This window comes from Pinus tabuliformis, chromosome J, assembly GCF_031772625.1.
Source record: "Pinus tabuliformis cultivar Carrire ecotype Pingquan chromosome J, CPIR1, whole genome shotgun sequence".
Classification (NCBI taxonomy): domain Eukaryota; kingdom Viridiplantae; phylum Streptophyta; class Pinopsida; order Pinales; family Pinaceae; genus Pinus; species Pinus tabuliformis.
In genome coordinates, this window is record NC_142295.1 from 194,172,714 (window position 1) to 194,192,417 (window position 19,704).

Sequence of the window (19,704 nt, forward strand, 5' to 3'; positions counted from 1 at the left end):
TCCGATTCAACTGACTATTCTGACACAATCGTTACCTTCATTTCAACCTTTGATCCTAGTACAACCAACATTTTCATTTAATGTGTCTGTAATTTCCTCGATTCCCCCATCATGTGGAAAAAATGTTCCACCACATCATTTGCAGCATAGGGGGTGGGCGAATCCAAATAACCCTCTCGTCTTAATTGGAACCCATGTGAGTGGATCACAACCTCACATGGTTGGAGTGAGTCAACCTGTTAGTGGTATTCCTAATCCCTTATCTGGTTCATATACCCCTGCAATAGTCTTATGTTCCATATGGTTCATAAGCACTTCAAAATGAACCTTATATTCCACAGGTAGGTCCTCAGATGAAACCTAGTCAAAATCCTATTCCTGGTGCATATGGTCAAATCCTAATTGGAAATTATCAATACCAACAAGGAATTACTTAAGGTACTGTTCAACAAAAACCTCTACAGCAGCAAGGGAAACCTTTGAAACAATAGGGGCAACCTTTGCAGTAGTTTCAACAACCTTTGCTACAACAAATGTAGTTTGTCCAATAGTCGAATCAACCATTGTATCTGCAAGGTCAACCATTGTAGCAACAAGGTCAATGCCTACAGTAGCAAAAACAACCTTTATATCAATAAGGCTAAACCTTGCAGCGACGAGGCTAACCCCTGCAGCAGCAGGGCCAACAGCTTTATTACCAGGGTCAATAGTTACAATAACAACCTTACAATCCGTATGTCATGCAAAATGTTTATCCTCCTTATGGTTCTCAATGGCCCATGGAAGGTCAATATCAACCCTACCCTGGACATAACCCACCTTTGTGGGGGTAGAATCCACCTTATGGTCAGGGTATCCCTCAGTGGGTGAAAAATCAAGCTCCTTATGGTGAAATTATGCCACTTTGGGGACAAAATTGTTACCAACAAGGATTGAATCCACAAACTAGGCCTTATCAAAGGTTTTACATGCCTTTCAAACCACAATTGTTGTTTCTAGTGACTTTGGAACTACCAGATGTCTCAAGGCTTACTAATGGTCCAATACTTCATTCACTTTTTTGGCCTCCAGTTCCCACTAATATTCCTAGTGATTGAACAAAATTTGAAGGAAAATCTAAAGAAGACCCCCAGGCCCATGTGATGACTTATCGCTTGTGGTGTTCTTCCAATTCCTACATTGATGACTTTGTTCATCTACATCTCTTTTAGGGAAGCTTGATGGGTGCTACCACGAAATGGTGCATCGAGTTACCTCAAGGTATCTATATAGACTTCAATTCTTTGGCCATTTCCTTCCCCACTCACTTCCAGCTACCAGTTCATTATGAAACTAGTACCCACTTGCTCACATCTCTGAAACAAGATACTCTGACCCACATCTCCGATCATATCCATGAATGGAGACATCAGCGTCGCCTCATCAAGTTTGAAATCCCTGATGAGTTGTTAACCGAATGGTTTACCAAATAATTCGTAAACAAAATCACTGTAGAAATAGAAATGGGATGTGGTGTTACGGAGGATCAAGCCATTTCCCATGTCCAGTATTTGGATTTGGTTTATTCCCAATATGGCACATTATATGAGATCTTTCTTGATGCTCCAAGGCCATATTCAGATCTAGCATATTTGAAGTCTTTGGACATACCACCTATTGATGGTATTCTTGGATCAATATCTATAACTCACAATAAAGCTTCTTTGAAGCAAAAAACTATTTCAAATATTGGTTCCAATCTTCCTTCCAAAAACCCCTCAAATCCTAGTAAAACCTTTGAGGTTAATGTCATTCAATCTACCATGATAGATAAGGCCTCAAAAGGTAATAAAAGGGTAAAGGTAAAGAAAAATTTGATGCACCAAAATCGGATCCTCCTAAGCCATTTGCTGGTGATGCCTCCGAACGTAAGCCTGAGTATCCTTGCCTCATTTGTGAGGAAGATCACTACACCAAATATTTTCCCCATCATATGGAAGTTAGTCGCTTATTGAAAGGGACCCCGTTGTACTAAGAGAACCATTTCCATCACAACAAACCCAATTGCTAGAACAACCCAATCCTCTACGTCTTCAGGTTCTCAGGTTTTCATGAGCGGTACATTACCTATTTTTGTTGCCACCTAGTCGAACGATTATCAAAATCCTCAAAAGAAGATGGTGGAAAGGGAAGCCACTGATACAACTTCTACTTCCACTCCACCCAATTTTCGTCCTCTTCATATTGAGAGACCTAATAATGAATCTGTCATCTATTCACCTCCTAAAGGTGTGCTTTGGAAGTCATCTTATAATCTGAGTGCTAGAGCTGCTCAACATTACAGTATTGTCGAAGATTTGGCTCAAGTTTCTTTGGCGATGTGTACATTGGAAGTTCTCCAAACTTTTCAAATACAGTGGAAATCATTATTATTTACTCTAGGAGGGATCGATCCTACCTATTCGAATTTAATCACTTTTGATCTAGAAATCCATGTTCCTCGTCTTCCCCATCAAATTGCATTTTTTATTCAAGTCGTTATAAAAGGAAAGATGATTCATTGGACTATCATTGATGAGGGTGCTTGAGCTTGTATCATGTATGAATCATGTTGGAAACTCATCGGCTCTCGACCTCTAAATCAATCCCTGAATATCGTAGAAGCCTTTGATGGAAGAGGCTCCATCCCTTATGGTATTCTCACAGGTTTTCCCATCACCTTGGAAGGGAAAATGATGAAATTAGAAGTAGAGGGCGTACATGAGAATATGGATTACAATCTTCTACTTTGACGGGGTTGGACTCATGACATGTTTTGTGTGGTTTCCTCTTTCTTCCATGTGCTCCATTTTCATCATGAAGGGAAAATCGTCACCATCAATCAAGTATCATTTTTTTCTTCCAATTCTTCAAATGTAAATATCCCATATGTGGGAAATACTGATATTTCATATCAGAGCGTGGGGGTAGGTATTTTCAAATATTCTTCTTTAATGGGACCTTTTTCTCTCCCACCTCCGCATGTTGCTTCGATCAACATGATATCAACTACATGTGATCCATGGATCATCCCTACTCCAGATTAGATTGATTCTTTCAGTGATGCTATGTCGCTAAGTGCTTTATAACAAGCTTATCAAGAAGTTATTTTTGCTTTAGCCACTTCTTCCCAAAGTCATACTATTCTTAGTATGCACCTAGACATGTATTCGCAATTTCCTTGGCTTGGGTTTTTAGAATTCTTCAGATCCCTTGAACAAGATATTTCCCACTGAAGAGAGTATTGTTGAGGTTATGTCTCTTGACAAAACTCCCTAGAATGATGGTCATCATCGTTCCTCATTTCGTTTGAGCCTTAGTGAGATTTCTTCATGTCTTGAGACTTTGTTTCTCATAACCCGACGAATCCACTTCAAACACATGTTTTGGTGCACGAAGTTCTTTCCAAAGGTAATATGGGAAATATTACTACAACCATGCCAATCGAAATTTCTATTAAACCTGGGATTTTCAAGAACATTCACATCGAGGTTTCTTGTTCTCCAGAAGAGATTAGGGTTTACACAAACCTTTTTAAATAATTTAGTGATGTTTTCACTTGGTTGTATGAGGAAATTCTTGGTATCGATACAACTATAATGGTCCATTAAATACCCACGTATCCTAATGCGAATCTTGTTCGTCAATGACTCCATCTAGTGCATCCCAGAAAGGCCATTGATATTAAGGGAGATGTTGAAAAACTTCTGAAGTTTGGTTTTACTTACCCTATCACGTTGGCAGACTGGGTTTCCAATATCGTACACATCACGAAAAAGTAGGGAATGATTCGAGTTTCTGTTGATTACTTCGATATCAATCGTGTGTGCCCTAAAGATAATTATCCCACTCCCTTTATTGATCAGATCATTAACGAGTGTTCTGGGAGTGAGATCCTTTATTTTATGGATGTTTTGTTTGGTTATAACCAGATTAACATATTACTCACTGATCAACACAAAACTACATTCATCTATCCATTAGGGACATTTTCTTATAAAAATCTCCCTTTCCGTCTCAAAAACACTGGTGCTACTTTCCAAAGAGTGATGTCATATTCCTTTCATGATATTAAACACATCGTTTGACCTTATTTACATGACTTACGAGCTCATTCTACTAAGCATCAGAACCATCTGGACCTCCTTTGAGCCATCTTTCTACATTGTCGACACTATAATATTCGTCTCAATCTACATACATGTCTCTTCCACATTGAATCTGGTCATCTCGTAGGTTTTATTGTGTCTAAAGAAGACATCTAAATAGATCCTCTGAAATTAGAGGCTATTGTAAATCAACCCACTCCTTCATCCCTACACCAATTACAGAGTTTGCAAGGGAAGGCCAATTTTCTTCGTTGCTTTGTCCCTAATTATGCTGAGCTTGCCAAGGCATTTACTCACTTTCTTAAGAAGAGGATCCCATTCTTTTGGGATGAAATTTCCCAACAATATTTTGATGCTCTAAAGAAAACACTCATTAGTGCTCCTTTATTGCAGCACCCTGACTATCAATGCAATTATTTCCTGTACTTGGCCGCAACTAACAATACCATTTCCGTGGAGCTAGTCTAGGATGATGATGATGGCAATAAACACTTTATTTATTATTTGAGTCGAAATCTTATTGACACAGAAACTCAATATACTCATGTCGAGAATCTTTCCTTGGTAACCGTAGACCCATTCGCTAAATGGGGAATTGATTTCATGACCTGTAACCCTCACTCAGCTGGGGGCATGGCTATATCATCATCGTTTTCAACTATTTTAATAAATGGACCAAGGCGATGCCCACATATAATGCTGACGGCATAAAACCTACTTAGTTCCTCTTTAACCATGTCATAGCCCACTTTGGAATCCCTCAAGCCATTGTCATTGATAACAGATCACATTTTTGTCAGTACATGATGCCAGAGCTTATTGCTCAGTTGGGTCATTGCCATGACAAATCCACTCCTTACTACCCATAGGCCAATGGCCAAGTTGAAGCAATTAATAAAGTCTTAATTACTATGCTTAAATGTACCATTGGAAAACATAAAAAGGATTGGCATCTTACTCTTTGGGCTTACCGAACCTTGGCTAAGACATCCACTGGTTTCACTCCATTCTAGTTGGTATATGCTCTAGAGGCAACACTCCCTATCGAGTGTGAGATTCCTTCAGTAAAACTAGCTATCGAGCTACTCCCCAACACCTCACCAGAAGAGGAATGTTTACTTTATCTCAAGAGTCTTGATGAAACCTGTCGTATTGCTGTAATGGTTGTCGAAAAAAAGAAAAAATGAGTTAAAGCTCAATATGATCCAACTATTTCTCCATGAGTTTTCACTGAAGGTGACTTGGTCTCGTTGTATGACCAACCCAATGATAATTTGGGAGCTAGGAAGTTTGAACATATGTGGCATGGGCCATACATTGTTAAACGCATTTTACAAAAAGGAGTCTGTGAGTTGGTTGACTATGAAAGTGATGTGTTAGAACAACCCCACAATGGGATTTATCTGAAAAAGTATTATGCGTGAGTTCCATGTAATTACTTTTGTACATTAGTGTGTGAATTCATTAGTCTGCATTTTTTATTTTTTGTGTGATTGTTTTCTTTTTAGACATGTTTCCTCTCCTTACCTTGTGTTCCACTTGGTTCACAGATGTCATCAAACCATTATGTTGGTTTTGATTATGGTTCTCGTCATAGCACACAAAAATTATCTTCTGCACCATGGGCAGTCATTGCTCCTAATGGTGAGTTGATCAATTTGCAACATATTTCCTTGGACGAACAACTAATAATATTTCCGAGTACAGTGCAGTTATTGAACTATTATTAGAAGAAGTTTCTCTAGGAATGAGAAATTTTCTTGTTAAGTTAGATTCACAACTCATTGTGCTACAATTAAATGGTCATTATTCAGTGATAAATCCACAAAATTTTCACATGTATCCATGTGTTCGATTACTAGAAAGAAACATTGATTACATTACATATAAACACGTTCCATGAAATTTGAATACATTAACAGATGCATTAGAAAATTATGTTTTAGATAGACATTTGTGTCGCTTACAAAAACTAAACACATCATCATGATATATGAACACATAAGTAGACAATAGAAACACACACACACATATATATCAAGCCTGTCAGAGTTTGTTACATCAAAATCTCAAAACATAGTGTTATGAGACACATGGCTTTAAATGCCTACAACAATGTAGATAAACATGACTAGGAATAGGCTATTTTCCCACATGATGTTCATGATAGCATGAGACCACTCTAATCACTTGGCCTAACAACCAATGCATTCTCGTGGATGCTCCTACTTTGTGCCTTTGGTACCATAGTGACACGTCATCTATAGTAGCATAATTTAGGATCCCTCGAGTAATCACTTCTAGGTTTCACTCCATTTCCACTATAGGATCTACTCCTTCTTCATTCGAAGCTTTTTCCTCTACTAGTCATGCTAATCGTCACGATATTGGGGACATTCCGAGAGGTATTTCCTATCCCACATCTGTAAAATTATCATAAGTAAACTCTCAAATACGCTTCAAAAAAAAATCATAAAACTTGAAAAATTCAAAAAAAAAGTTTTAACTGCATCTGTCCACTATGCACCAGGTGGTAGAGGAAGATCTAGGTCTCCTCTGAAGTTTGTGCCTACATAAGCATAGTCATCCACTATGATAGCTGTTTGCACAGCCAACCAAATAACAATGAAGGTAAATGCATCTGTTGACCTCCTCCCCCTTCAGTCATGATCTCACTCTGTTGACCTCCTCCCCCTTGAGGCATAGTCATCCCACTGGTATTGAAATAGGGGCACACGCTCCAAAATGAATGTGACTAAAATTAATCTAAACCCAAACTTATTCAGGCATCCTGTTTTACACTTGGTTAGTTGTCTCTTCATGTTGACCAACAGTCCTTTGCACCAGTTGAATATTGTTGGAGCAAGGAAATCCACTACATATTCGAACTCTGATTTCATTGCCTCATGCAACGCTTGAGCCCTAGCTATATGGGCCATGTTGTGTAGAATTGTCCTCAAGGGAAGGTTGTCAATGGGTTCTATCTTCACCTTCCCACTCACAGTTGTTTCTGCACCTGGGAAATGCATTCAAAAAGGTACTGGTGCACTCTCCTCCAGTACGAGCTCCAAATTGTTGGACCCTCTCCCGTTGTCTAGATAGTCCGATGATGAAGTAGATGCCAACTACCTCTATTTCTAGTTCTTGATCTCCGGTGATGAATATCTCACGACTGACATCCCATAATCCAATGAGATATTCTATTAGCTCATTCTGAGCTCTGAGTCCTGGGGTTTGGAAGAACTTGAGTAACTCGCAGTCCCTCATAGCATCAACACATGCATCTCTTTGGGAAGATTGGTGATCTTGTCCCTCATGGCCTCTTTCTTTCCATTTGATGGCCGTAATCGTCGAAATCTCCTACAAATAACCCATAAACAATGTTTAGAAGTATTTCCATGGATTAAGATTTCAAAAAGCATGATTCAGAGAGAGGATTTTTCATTTTATTTTTCATTCTTTGCCTAGCATGACTGTTTGAATTATTTTATTGCTGACAGTGTGACAACCTTTTGGGCTAAGGAGTGATCTGTGTGGATCTAATGATCAGAATCGTGTTGATCGCCCTCGAATATAGAAATTAAAATCACCCCCTTTAGCAATCAAAACACCTATTAAATGGCATGAAAATGATATCAAAAGAAAGAAAAAGGGAAGAGCTCTTACCTACAGCTGATGATTCTTAAAATGGTGCCCCAGATCTTCCATACCGCTTGCCCAAAGAATCAAGGAAAATAGGGTAAAATGCACTCTCCAAATTACTCCAAGTGAAATGGTAACATGTTTTCTTTCTTTTACTTTTTGTCTATTTCTAAGTTTTCAAATACATTTTTCTAATATTTTACTATTTTTCTCGATATTGGTGATGTGTGGTTGTATTTATGCAGTTACAGTATCTTTTGGTGGTAACAATGATACCTCTTGGAGTCATCTTGAAGCTATTTTCTGACTCTCAAAAGATGAAAAGATCGTCGAGTACTTTTCTTTTCAAACTCGTTAAATAAAATGAATTGACGTCATCTCAGTATAAGTTTAACCCTTTTTCAAGCTAGATTGGCTATTTACGAAAGAGGAACACCTTGGTCGACATGGCCAAGAGGTTCTCTCGAATATTGTTTTCAACCTTTTCTGGTTCGAGAGACAAATTACGAAAAGGGACCTGATGGAGTTTTCCTTTTCATCTCTTTTTCAAACTTTCTAAATATGAAAAAGACACTGAGTTACTCTTCCATTGTACTCGTAAAAATTAAATGACAAAAAACTTGTCACCATGATGAGACTGCGTTTCTCCTTCCTAAGACTCGTAAAACTTACTAGCATGGATTCATTAGAAGAATGAACTTATACGACAAGCATATGCTATCCCCTTCAATTCTGTGATTAAAAATAATCGTGGTACTCGCTAGAAATAGTGGGGAAAAATGAAAGTGAAACATCTCTTGTATAGGAAGCATGTCCCTCTTGAACATCACACTCATATGTTTCTCATGTCAGGTTTGGGACATCCTCACTCAGTCACTTGTCTTTTCAGATTTGGGTGATCCATTTTTCCTTTCATCTCACTATTCCATTTCATCATCATGACCCTTGGTCCTATGTTGAGTCAAATGCTGCCATACTCCGGAGTCGTGTCATCAATATGTTCAAGAGAAGTCCTATCTACAGTTTACTACATATACATTGTTTGAACTTTCACCACAATCCTGGATCATACTCATTGAATCCACTTTATTTCTTGTTTCGTGTCGATGATGAGGGAGTAATTATGGCTCTCCTTTAATGGGTCACTTCCTGTTGACTTCATCTCATTATCTAGTGTAGGTTTTAACCCCGTACAGAAATTACCTGCATACGAATTCTAACACATAGAAAATAAACAATGCAAGAGCATAACACATAAAACACATATACACAGAGATTTTCTCCTGGATCCAAAAACCGGGACTACCAGCTTGATTTTTCATTATGTTCCTTTCAATGTTACAATACATATTTATACATGCCAAAGCATCCAATACCATGGACTGAAAACCATCGCGTGCAAAACCATGGACCGAAAACCATCGCGTCCAAAACCATGTGTGAAAACCATGCAAAAACCATAGCTAGGGGGCATTGCCCCAGACCTAGTAGAGGGGGGCTACTTGCCCTTGTCAAAACCCTCAGATAGGGGGGTTGCCACCCCCCTGTGACCCCCCCGCTATGCAATCAACACAACGAAGGGGGGGCTTCGCCCCCCTTTAACCCCCTGGTTAACTACATAGGTTAGTCATGGAAAGAATATAACACAACCCAACATTCTACCACTTGTTGTTTTCTTTCCATAGGGGGCCATAGGAGAGCTTAGTCATTTATCTAGCCCTGAAACACCCATTGTTTCTCTACACCAAGGGAAATTCTTAAAGCTCACAGATTTTGTCAATGAATCTGCAATATTCTTCAAAGTGTCCACCTTTACTAGCAACACCTTTTTGTCTTCTATCATATCCCTCAAAAAGTGATACTGAACATCAATGTGCTTTTTCTTTGAATGATAAGAAGGTTTCTTTGCCAATAAAATTGCACTTTGGTTGTCACAATCTATCCTTATAGCTCCCTATACTAACCCCATACTTGAACACAATCTCTGCAACCAAACTGCTTCCTTGCTTGCATGAGTGGCTCCCATGTATTCTGCCTTTGTGGTTGACAGTGCCACTACAGATTGTTTCTTACTCATCTAATTGACTGCACCTCCAAATAGGTTAAACACATACCCACTTGTAGATTTTCTCTGATCTATATCTCCAGCTCAGTTCGCATCAAAAAATCCACGAATATCCAAAACTCTGTCCAATACTGGTCTTCCTTAGTAGCACAAACCATAATCACTAGTGCCACGCAAATACCTGAAAACTCGCTTCACTGTTGTCCAATGCTCCTTCCCTGGTTTTGACATAAACATACTCAATACTCCCACTGCATGTGCAATGTTTGGTCTAGTACATACCATCGCATACATCAGGCTAACTACTGCACTTGCATATGGAACATGGAACATATCCTCTTCCTCTTCTTGTGTCTTGGGACACTGTTCAGGACATAACATTACACCTATAGGAATAGGAACCTTCATCAGTTTACTATCCTGCATATTAAACCTCTGCAGTATTGTCTCGACATACTTCCTCTGGTTTAACTAGAGCTTCCTCTTTGCCCGATCTCTTTTAATATCCATTCCCAAAATATAGTTTGCGGCACCAAGATCTTTCATGTCGAATTTGGAGGACAATTGGGTCTTCAAATCCCAGATAATTTCTTTGTCATTTCCAACCAGCAACATGTCATCCACATACAAGACCAAATAAATAACATGGTCACCAACTAATTTAAAATACACACAGTGATCTTCTTTTCTTCTGGTGAGGCAAAGTCCTCGTATAAATGTATCAAATTTCTGATACCACATCCTTGGTGACTGCTTTAGCCCATACAGAGACTTCTTTAACTTGCATACCAGTTCTTTCTTAACCTTCACTGCAAAGCCTTCAGGTTGCTTCATGTAGATCTCCACTTCCAAATCCCCGTGAAGAAATGTTGTCTTCATATCCATCTGTTCTACCTCAAAATTAAAATAAGTAGCAACAGATAAAAGTAATCTAATAGAAGCTATCTTGGAAACAGGAGATAAAATATCACCAAAATCAATTCCTGGCACCTGGGGATAACCTTTTGCTACCAACCAAGCATTTTATTTCTCCACCTTTACTTCTGTGTTTGTTTTCTTCCTGAACACCCATTTGTTGCCAATGGGTTTCCTTCTAGCCGACGACTCCACTAGATCCCAAGCCTCATTTTTGTGCAAAGATGTCATCAACCATGGCCTCTTTCTAGAGTTTTCCATCCTCTAAATCTACTAATTCCTTCGCAGTTCTGGGATCACCATCAGTAATAGATAAAGCAAAATTTCAACAGAAAGTAGATGGACTATACCTTTCTAGCTGCCTTATTTCTCGAACTTATCTTCTCACACCCGGAGTTTGTGGTTCTTCATCTTCTGATTCCTCTTCTACTGTAGAGTCTGATTCTTCCTCATTAAGCTCAAACTCTATCTTCTCGAGTTCCTTTGGTTGGACTTCATGTTTAATAACATATTTCACCTCTCTGAACACCACATCTCGGCTGTACACAACCTTCCTTGTTACTTGGTTCCAAATCTTATAACCCTTTAAACCATTGTTATACCCAATAAAGATGCACTTTTCAGATTTACTATCCAACTTGGTTCTTTTCTCCTTTGGAACATGTACATATGAATAACATCCAAATACCCTCAGATGTGAAGGAGAGGGTTGCTTACCAGTCCATACCTCTTGTGGAGTCTTATCCTCCAACGCTGATGAAGGTGATCTGTTGACCAGGTAACATGCTGTCTCCACCGCCTCTGCCCTAAATTCCTATCCTAACCTGGCACCATTGAGCATGCTTCTTTCGCTTTCCATCAATGTCTTGTTCATTCTTTCTGCAACTCCACTTTTCTCAGGTGTGTATGGAGTAGTCTTCTACCGTGCTATACCACACTTCTTACAAAATTCCTTAAATTCCTTATTGCAAAACTCTCCACCATTATCTATCCTCAACACCTTTATCTTCTTATCTATCTGGCTTTCGACCAGAGCCTTAAATTCTTTAAACTTGTCAAAGACTTCATATTTCTTCTTAAGGAAATATATTCATGTATTCCTTGAGAAGTCATATATAAATGGTACATAGTACACAGACTTACCTAGTGATGGAACCTTCACAGGTACAAACACATCACTGTGCACAAGTTCTAATATTTGTTTCGCCCTATTACCACCAGAGTAGAAACTCACTCGATTTTGCTTCCCATATACACAATTTTTACAGAAATCAAAATCTAGAGAGATATTACTCATACCTTCTATGATACCTTTACCATGAAGTATTCGAAGGCCCTTCTCTCCAATATGTCCAAGCATTTGATGCCACAACATGGTCTTCTCTCCAGAGACCACTAGATTTTCTGCTCCACTTTCAGGAACCACAAAATTGTTACACCCATCAACAACAATGCTACCTTCAACCTTATACAGAGTTCAAATTCAAACTCCCCACATCAATACTAGTGCTCCCAAACCATCTTGTATGTATCCTTCTCGAACACTCTTTTTACACCTGCATCATCTAGCTTGCTTATAGAAATCATATTTCTGGCTAATGTAGGAATATGTAGAACACCCAGAAGTGTTCTAACCCTTCCACCTTGCAACTTTCAACTTTACTTTTCCATGACCAACGATTCTAGCTTTCTTGTCATCCCCCAAGAAGACATCACCACCATTATATTTATCATACTCACAGAACCACTCTCTATGGGGAGTGAAGTGAAAGGATGCACCTAACTCAATCAACCATGCTTCATGATCTACATGTGTACTTGAAGAAGTGAAGTACACATTCCCACCGTCATCTGAGGTGGTTTTCGCCTTTGCAGAAAGAGCATCATCAGATCCATTTCCTTTTTAAGGAGCTTTAGATTTACAGTCCCTTTTGTAGAGCCCTTCCCTTTCGCATTTACAGCACACCACCTTTAGAGGTTTTCCTAGAGATTTAGATCTCCCACTTGATGACTTATTTCCGTTTCTATTCTAGGACCGTCCTCGTACAGACAAGGCATCACCATTCTGGCTCTCCATATTTTTCTGTCTCATCTCCTCCATCAGCAAGGATGCGATTATTTCATCAAACTACAAGGCAATTGCATTGCTACCTATTGCAATAACTAGACTATCCTACGAATCTGCTAGAGAAAACAACAAAGTAATGCACTTATCTTCATCTAAAATTTTAATATCAATAGATAATAACTGAGTTACCAGAGTATTAAATGCGTTCAGATGCCCTGTCACTGAGTCTCCATCTTTCATCCTCAGGTTACACATCTTTTTCTGTAGGAACAGTTTATTCACCAGAGACTTAGATTGGTACAAATTCCCTAACTTGTCCCACAAAGCCTTATCCGTAGCTTCCCCTGATACATTCAACAATGCTGAATCGGCGGCACGCAATCGTATTATGCTCTTTGCCTTCTGATCCAACTTCTTCCATTCTTCATTGGAAACTCCTATTGGTTTAGTACCTAGATCTACTTCAATCCACTGATCTTTGACCACCAATAGATCCTCCATATTGAGTTTCCACAACTCAAAACTCTCACCATTAAATTTCTCGATCTCTATCTTTCCACTGCTCACCATCTTCTTTCACCACCAGAATCAATCTCGTAGATCTCCCACTAAACAGGGTCCACCACAAGCCCAAGTGAAACCGCTCAGCAACAAAGGCGTCCCCTAGAAGACAAAACAACTCTAACCAAATGTAGGTTTTAACCCTGTATAGAAATTACCTACATACGAATTCTAAAACACAAAAAATAAACAATGGGATAACATAATACATAAAACACATATACACAAAGATTTTCTCCTAGATCCCAAAATCGGGACTACCAGCTTGATTTTTCATTATGTTCCTTTCAATGTTACAATACATATTTATACATGCTGAAGCATCCAATACCATGGACCAAAAACCATCACGTCAAAAACCATGGAACAAAAACCATCGCATCCAAAACCATGTGCGAAAACCATGCAGAAAACCATAGGTAGGTCCGCCCAACCTAATATAGGGTCCCAAACAAAAATTCTCTGGGGTGCTACACCACACCACGTAGAGGGGGGCTAAACACCCCACTAAAACCCCCCTGTGACACCCCCACTACGCAATCAACGTAACAAACCCCTCTAACCCCCCGGTTAACTATGTAGGTTAGTCATGGATAGAACATAACACAACCCAACATCCAGGAAGATGACTTAAGAACTCCCTTACAGTACCTTAGAGCTTGCATGCCTTAATGGCAAGTTCTTCGCATTTGACAACAGGTGTTCATCATTGACCATCAATCGATTACAACTTCATTTTCACTTTCACAGATTGTACTATTTTATCTTGAGAGCCATTGTCATGATTGGTGGTTTCTCTCGTGCTAGTTAATGGTTCACATCATTGGTCGATAATCATGTGGTTTTCTAGAATGTTCAACTTTGACACATTCATTCACATGTTAGAATTCATATGGTGATCAGGTTGGGATGGAGCGTGAGACCCTTATTTTTGTCTAATATAACTCAAGTTGTGTACGTTCTTGCTCTATACGGATGGCTATTACCATACTGTGGGATCCTATATCTAGGATGATGATGATCCTTCTATATCGGGTGGTCACATCCATACCACGAATCTTAGATTTCCAGACGATCCTTTTAATTTTCATGGTTTTTCCCATACCATGTATCTTTTCACATGGTCCTTTCTATCCAGATGGCTACGTCCATACCATGGATTCATGTTTTGATATATATGACAGAGATATCAAATATGTATATGTATATGCGTCCTTGATTTGTAGGTCTCTTGATGATGTTTGTTCTCGTCCTTGCAAAAGCTCGTAAATCATCTCAGCCATCACTCCCTCTTCTGCCTTCATGATTTAGGGGTCATCTGTTACATAGTATTTTGTCACACCTCCTACACTTCCCTATGTCATACCATGGAGTGCAAAAACTTGACAACTATGTAGTGTACCCATCCTAATATGTAGTCCAAATCCTCCCTAAAGAAGTAATGAAAACATGCCTTAAGCCTTCCCTGAAGAAAATTAGTTGAAAAGCCTAATTTTTGGGTCAGCACGATTATGACATTGCGTACTCGTGTTGATGGCAGGTTGCACCATATTAGGCTTGCGCTGCCAGCACGATGTTTACTTGGATACTCTTACTGATCCCTAAAAGGGAAGTTTTCCTAAAGAGAACAAGAAGCTTCGTGATCTAGAGGCTTCCAGAATGATGAGATGGATGATTTTCATTGTGGGTGTGGTTGAATTCTCACAATATTACCCTTTGATCTTATCCCTATAAGATTCTTCCTTGAGATGAGGACCTTCCCCTATCTTTAGTGAGATCCTAACTCCCTCTCCCTACATATATATTCATCCTCTTCCATTCCCAAATGGTTTTTTGTGATTATTTGCACCCTTATGTGAAGATAGTGCCTACATGCTATTCATTTTGTCTTGGAGAAGGAGTGCTTAGAGAGCTTGAGCTTGGACTTGGACATTCACTCAAGGAGGGCTTATTAACATCAAGGCCTAGGCTGTATGCTTAATATTTTGTTAATTAATATATACAATTGTTGGTTCACTTTCCATAAATTCTTGTGTCAACGATTCATTTATCTTAATGTTCTTTGATCTGTTAAGTGGATTAGATTCGATTATGCTTATTGCACTTTCATGCTTTGTTTTGTTTTTGGCCTCTTGTGTAGGTATTCAAACGATTTGAGCAGTAATGATTAAGCCAGAGGATAAAGCGATCAAGATCTTAAACAAAGGAGTGCATCATAGCATCATAACGAGGTAAGTTTCCTTCCTCGTCTCTCATTTTGATTGTAATTTAGGAATGTATCTTGTAGATTATCTTGTTTTTTGCTAGACCCACTCACTAGGCTAGAGGGATCATCTCTATCCGAGGAGGGGATTTACCTAGACAACAACATCATTTTATGAGATATGTGCTATGATGTTACAAGTAATATCTACTTTAGTGGAATATACTTTTATCCTTTCATGAGACACATGAAGGTCTACATAATCTACCTTTACTAATAATAATCTACAATTTTTCACTATTTAGGACAATGTTTTTTTCATTACACCTAATAAATATTTTGTAATGCCTCTTGAAAAGTATTTTTGTATACAGTGAAATCAATTACAGAGATCTCTACACAGCCATTTGTTAGGTTAGTAAATATGTCGAGAAAAAATCTTTGGAATGTAGCAAGAGTGTTACATAATAAAAAATGAATGAGTTCATAATAATAAGTATCTGGTAGACATCTAAATGTTATATTTTATTTATCTTCATGTAAAAGTTACAGTTTCTTGACCTTGACCTGGATCTGATTATAGCTACTAAATCCATCAAGAAAGGAGAAAATTTTCTTTCTTGCAAGGTGTTAAGAAACAAATTAATGAATGACAAAGGAAAATAATATTTTATGGTGTCCTTGTTCAATTCCCTATAATCAAAAGATATTCGGCATTTACAATCTTCATTGACATCAAACCCAGAAAAAACCAATAACGGTTTCGCCAAGATCCGAGGGTCCTGAAGACCAAAAATTAATGTGAGTTCCCCATCCATTCCACTAATGTGTACTACTGGGAGGAATCTATTGTAGAACGCTTCCAATCAGCCTCTCCAAACCTAGTAAATTCTTAATACAATTGCCCTCTAGATCTTGCTAATTACTCCAGCATTTATTGCTCCCAATCTCCTCCTCTCTCAACCCCTACAGGCCCCAGTCAGTGACCCTTGCATAAGCCCAAACTGATATAAATCATCCCTCAAGAAATAATCCACTTCCATCCCTACAAAATACACTGAGAATGTTTCCCCCAAGGTAGATGTGTCTATTGCAAAGTCTTTGGTCAAGCAATGTGTTTCACTAGCTCCACTCAATCCAACAAATATCTCTTTTGACCCTAAGGTGAATTATGCACCATCCGAAATAATTTATCATGTGGGTTTGGCAAAGACTGAGGACAAACTTCTCTCCACTTTCCTATCCTGACACTCAAGTTTCACCGAAGGTAGAGGTGGAATTTCCACTTGGGAATTCCTTGTTCTAAACAATGATGCTTGAGTTAGCTAAAAAACTCAAGAAAACTTATTTTCATAAGTAAAATTATCCAAAAACATCAAATGAAAGCCTCCTTTATTTATTTATATTTGTTGGCCTCCCTTCTCTCCCATTGATGTCCGGCACTCTCTTTCTCTCTCCTAACCCACACCTCCTCCTAATTTCTCCCTCCTCCAAGACTGCGAGTTCCCTCCTTGGGTAAAAATTCTCAATCTTGTGGCTCCCACATTCTACTAGAGCTACAATTTTCCTTTCTCCCCTCGTATGTCCCAATGCTGGAAATGCCTCCTCTTTCCAAAAATGTCTCTAATGTAGAAAACAAAAATTGGTAATATTACAGAGGATTATTTTATATATCATAATTATGGTTATTTGATTTCATGCCATGTCATAGCTAACTATATGTTGAGTCAAATTCACATGTTACTATATGGGGACAGCTATTATATGTGATTATGGGGTCCACATATGACATATATAAGTGCATCTTGTGCCATGAATCAAACTTGTAACTTTGGAATATGGGGTCATCTTGTAGATTTGAATGTGAAGCCTACCCTTATTCATTGACTAAATATTCTTGGGACATAATGTATGCTATATTTCATGAGCCTTGTACTTGGGCACATATGTCTATACCATGGCTTCAAGTTTCATATAAAGAGTTATTTAAAAGGTTTGCAAAGTTGACCCTTGTGATACATGGCTGGAAATGGTTGATTCCCACTCATCTCTTACCATATGAAATTTATAAGTTTAAAACTTATGCCATAAAAATAAAAAGCTTGAGGAAACTTTATATTATAATATAAGATCTTAGCATTTTAACAAAGGGTTAATAATGTAAAGGTAACCCCTTTAAAAGAGTAAAATAAAAAATTATACAAGCCTTTCGGGGTTTGAACATGTTATTTTTACAAGAGTACTTATAATATAAAATGGTCTCTTTCTTATGAATAAGGGGGAATAGTGATAAAATATTAATCCTAGAAGGGAGACTAGTAGTCAAATAATAAGGATAGGAAGGGAGTGGATTGAGATCATGAGAAGTCTTTAAAAAAAGGTTATCTCGTGTATTTTCACTTATTATAATCCTTTTAAATTTTATTTATTGAAAAGAAAACAAGGAAATATTCAAGAGAGCATTTAGGCATAGGAAGGCATGTGGTGTTGCCATTATTTTGTTCATCCCTCTTGTGCATAGTCTTCTCGTAGGTAACTTTAAATTTTAAAACCATCCTGTATATCATACCTATGAGATAATAATCTACATATCCTCATTAGGTGTTCCATAGAGATAAAACAATTAGTTGAAACATAATTATTTTATTATTGTATATATTTTTCTCTCTCTTTTTTTCTTTTTTGTTTTTCCAAACTCTACAATCTAATCACCTAGTTTTATGTTATATGTTTGTCTAATTTCCCTTTTTACTAAGGTTTTCACAGTTTGAAAAATTCTTTTACTTTTCAATATTAGCCAAGAAGTGGTTTTCTAATGTTGTGATGTGTCAAAAACACATTAAAACTACGTTTCCATTGCTATAGCTTTCCTCTTCTTTTCTTTATCTTCTTTTTTTTCTTTTTTTCTTTTTTAACTTTTCCAGACAATTGTCTAGTTATCTATGATAATTTTTTTCCAACTGCACCCTCTAAGAAGGTTTTCACAGTTGGAGAATTTGTTTTACTCAACAATATTAGCCAAAAATCAGTTCTGTAATGTCACTAAGTGCCAAAAATGACCAAAACCATGGTTTTACTTCCAAATCTTTCCTATTTTTTTCATGAAAAAAGAAGGATCATGGAGTTGTGATGGAATGTGGTGAAACCACCTTATTCATAGCTTACACATCATCTTGATCAATGAGACTTTTAATAAACTCCTCCTTTTATTAAGCCTTCTAGTCGAGGCTTCTTATATAGCCTTAACTAGTGTCGATTTTCCATTAATGGAATCTTATTATCATCAATGTCACACATCTTCATGTAACCATTATCATACATGTTGTCAAAATTGTATGGTCCAAGCCATATAGTATAGAATTTACCTATAATTTTTTATATCTAGAATGGAAGAGGAGGGCCCAATGCCCTTCCTTAAAACTATTCGTTTTGATGATTTTTTCATGGCATTTTGCTCATTCTTGCTAAACAAGAGAATTTTTTTGAATGTCATCTTGTAGATCTCATATAGTTCATTGAGTTGATTTAATTAATGTTTTTGTGCCTCTGGAAATTTCATGCCCACCTGGAGTTCTTTCCTTAATGTTTTAATCTCAAATTTAATTTGAAGAATGACTTGTTTCCCATATATAAGCACACAAGGTGTGAATCTTATGGTATTTTTCCAAGTGATCTGATAGAGCCGAAGCGATTCTCAAATCTTTTCAACTCATTCCTTATGATTATGTTGGCCTTTTTTTTGTTTTTATAATTCTAATACGATATTATTGATTTCCACCTATCCATTTCGCTATTGACGGTATGGGGTGGACATTTAGTACTTGATTTTAAATTTCTCAGTGATAGGAATGAATGGGGGGGAATGTCAACTGGGTACCTTTATCTGTGATGATTTCACATGGAGCATCATATTCAATGAATATATCTTCATACAAAATGTTAGTCACTTCTTGCTTCATTTATTTTATTAGGGATTTTGCTTCAATCCACTTGGATAAATAACCAATGCACACCAAAACATGTCTTCTACTTTGATGGTGGATTGATTGTATGTACAAATCCAAGGGCCCATTTTTCAAAGGGTTTTATCAGAATATGTAGTTGTAATTAAATCTCATCTGAT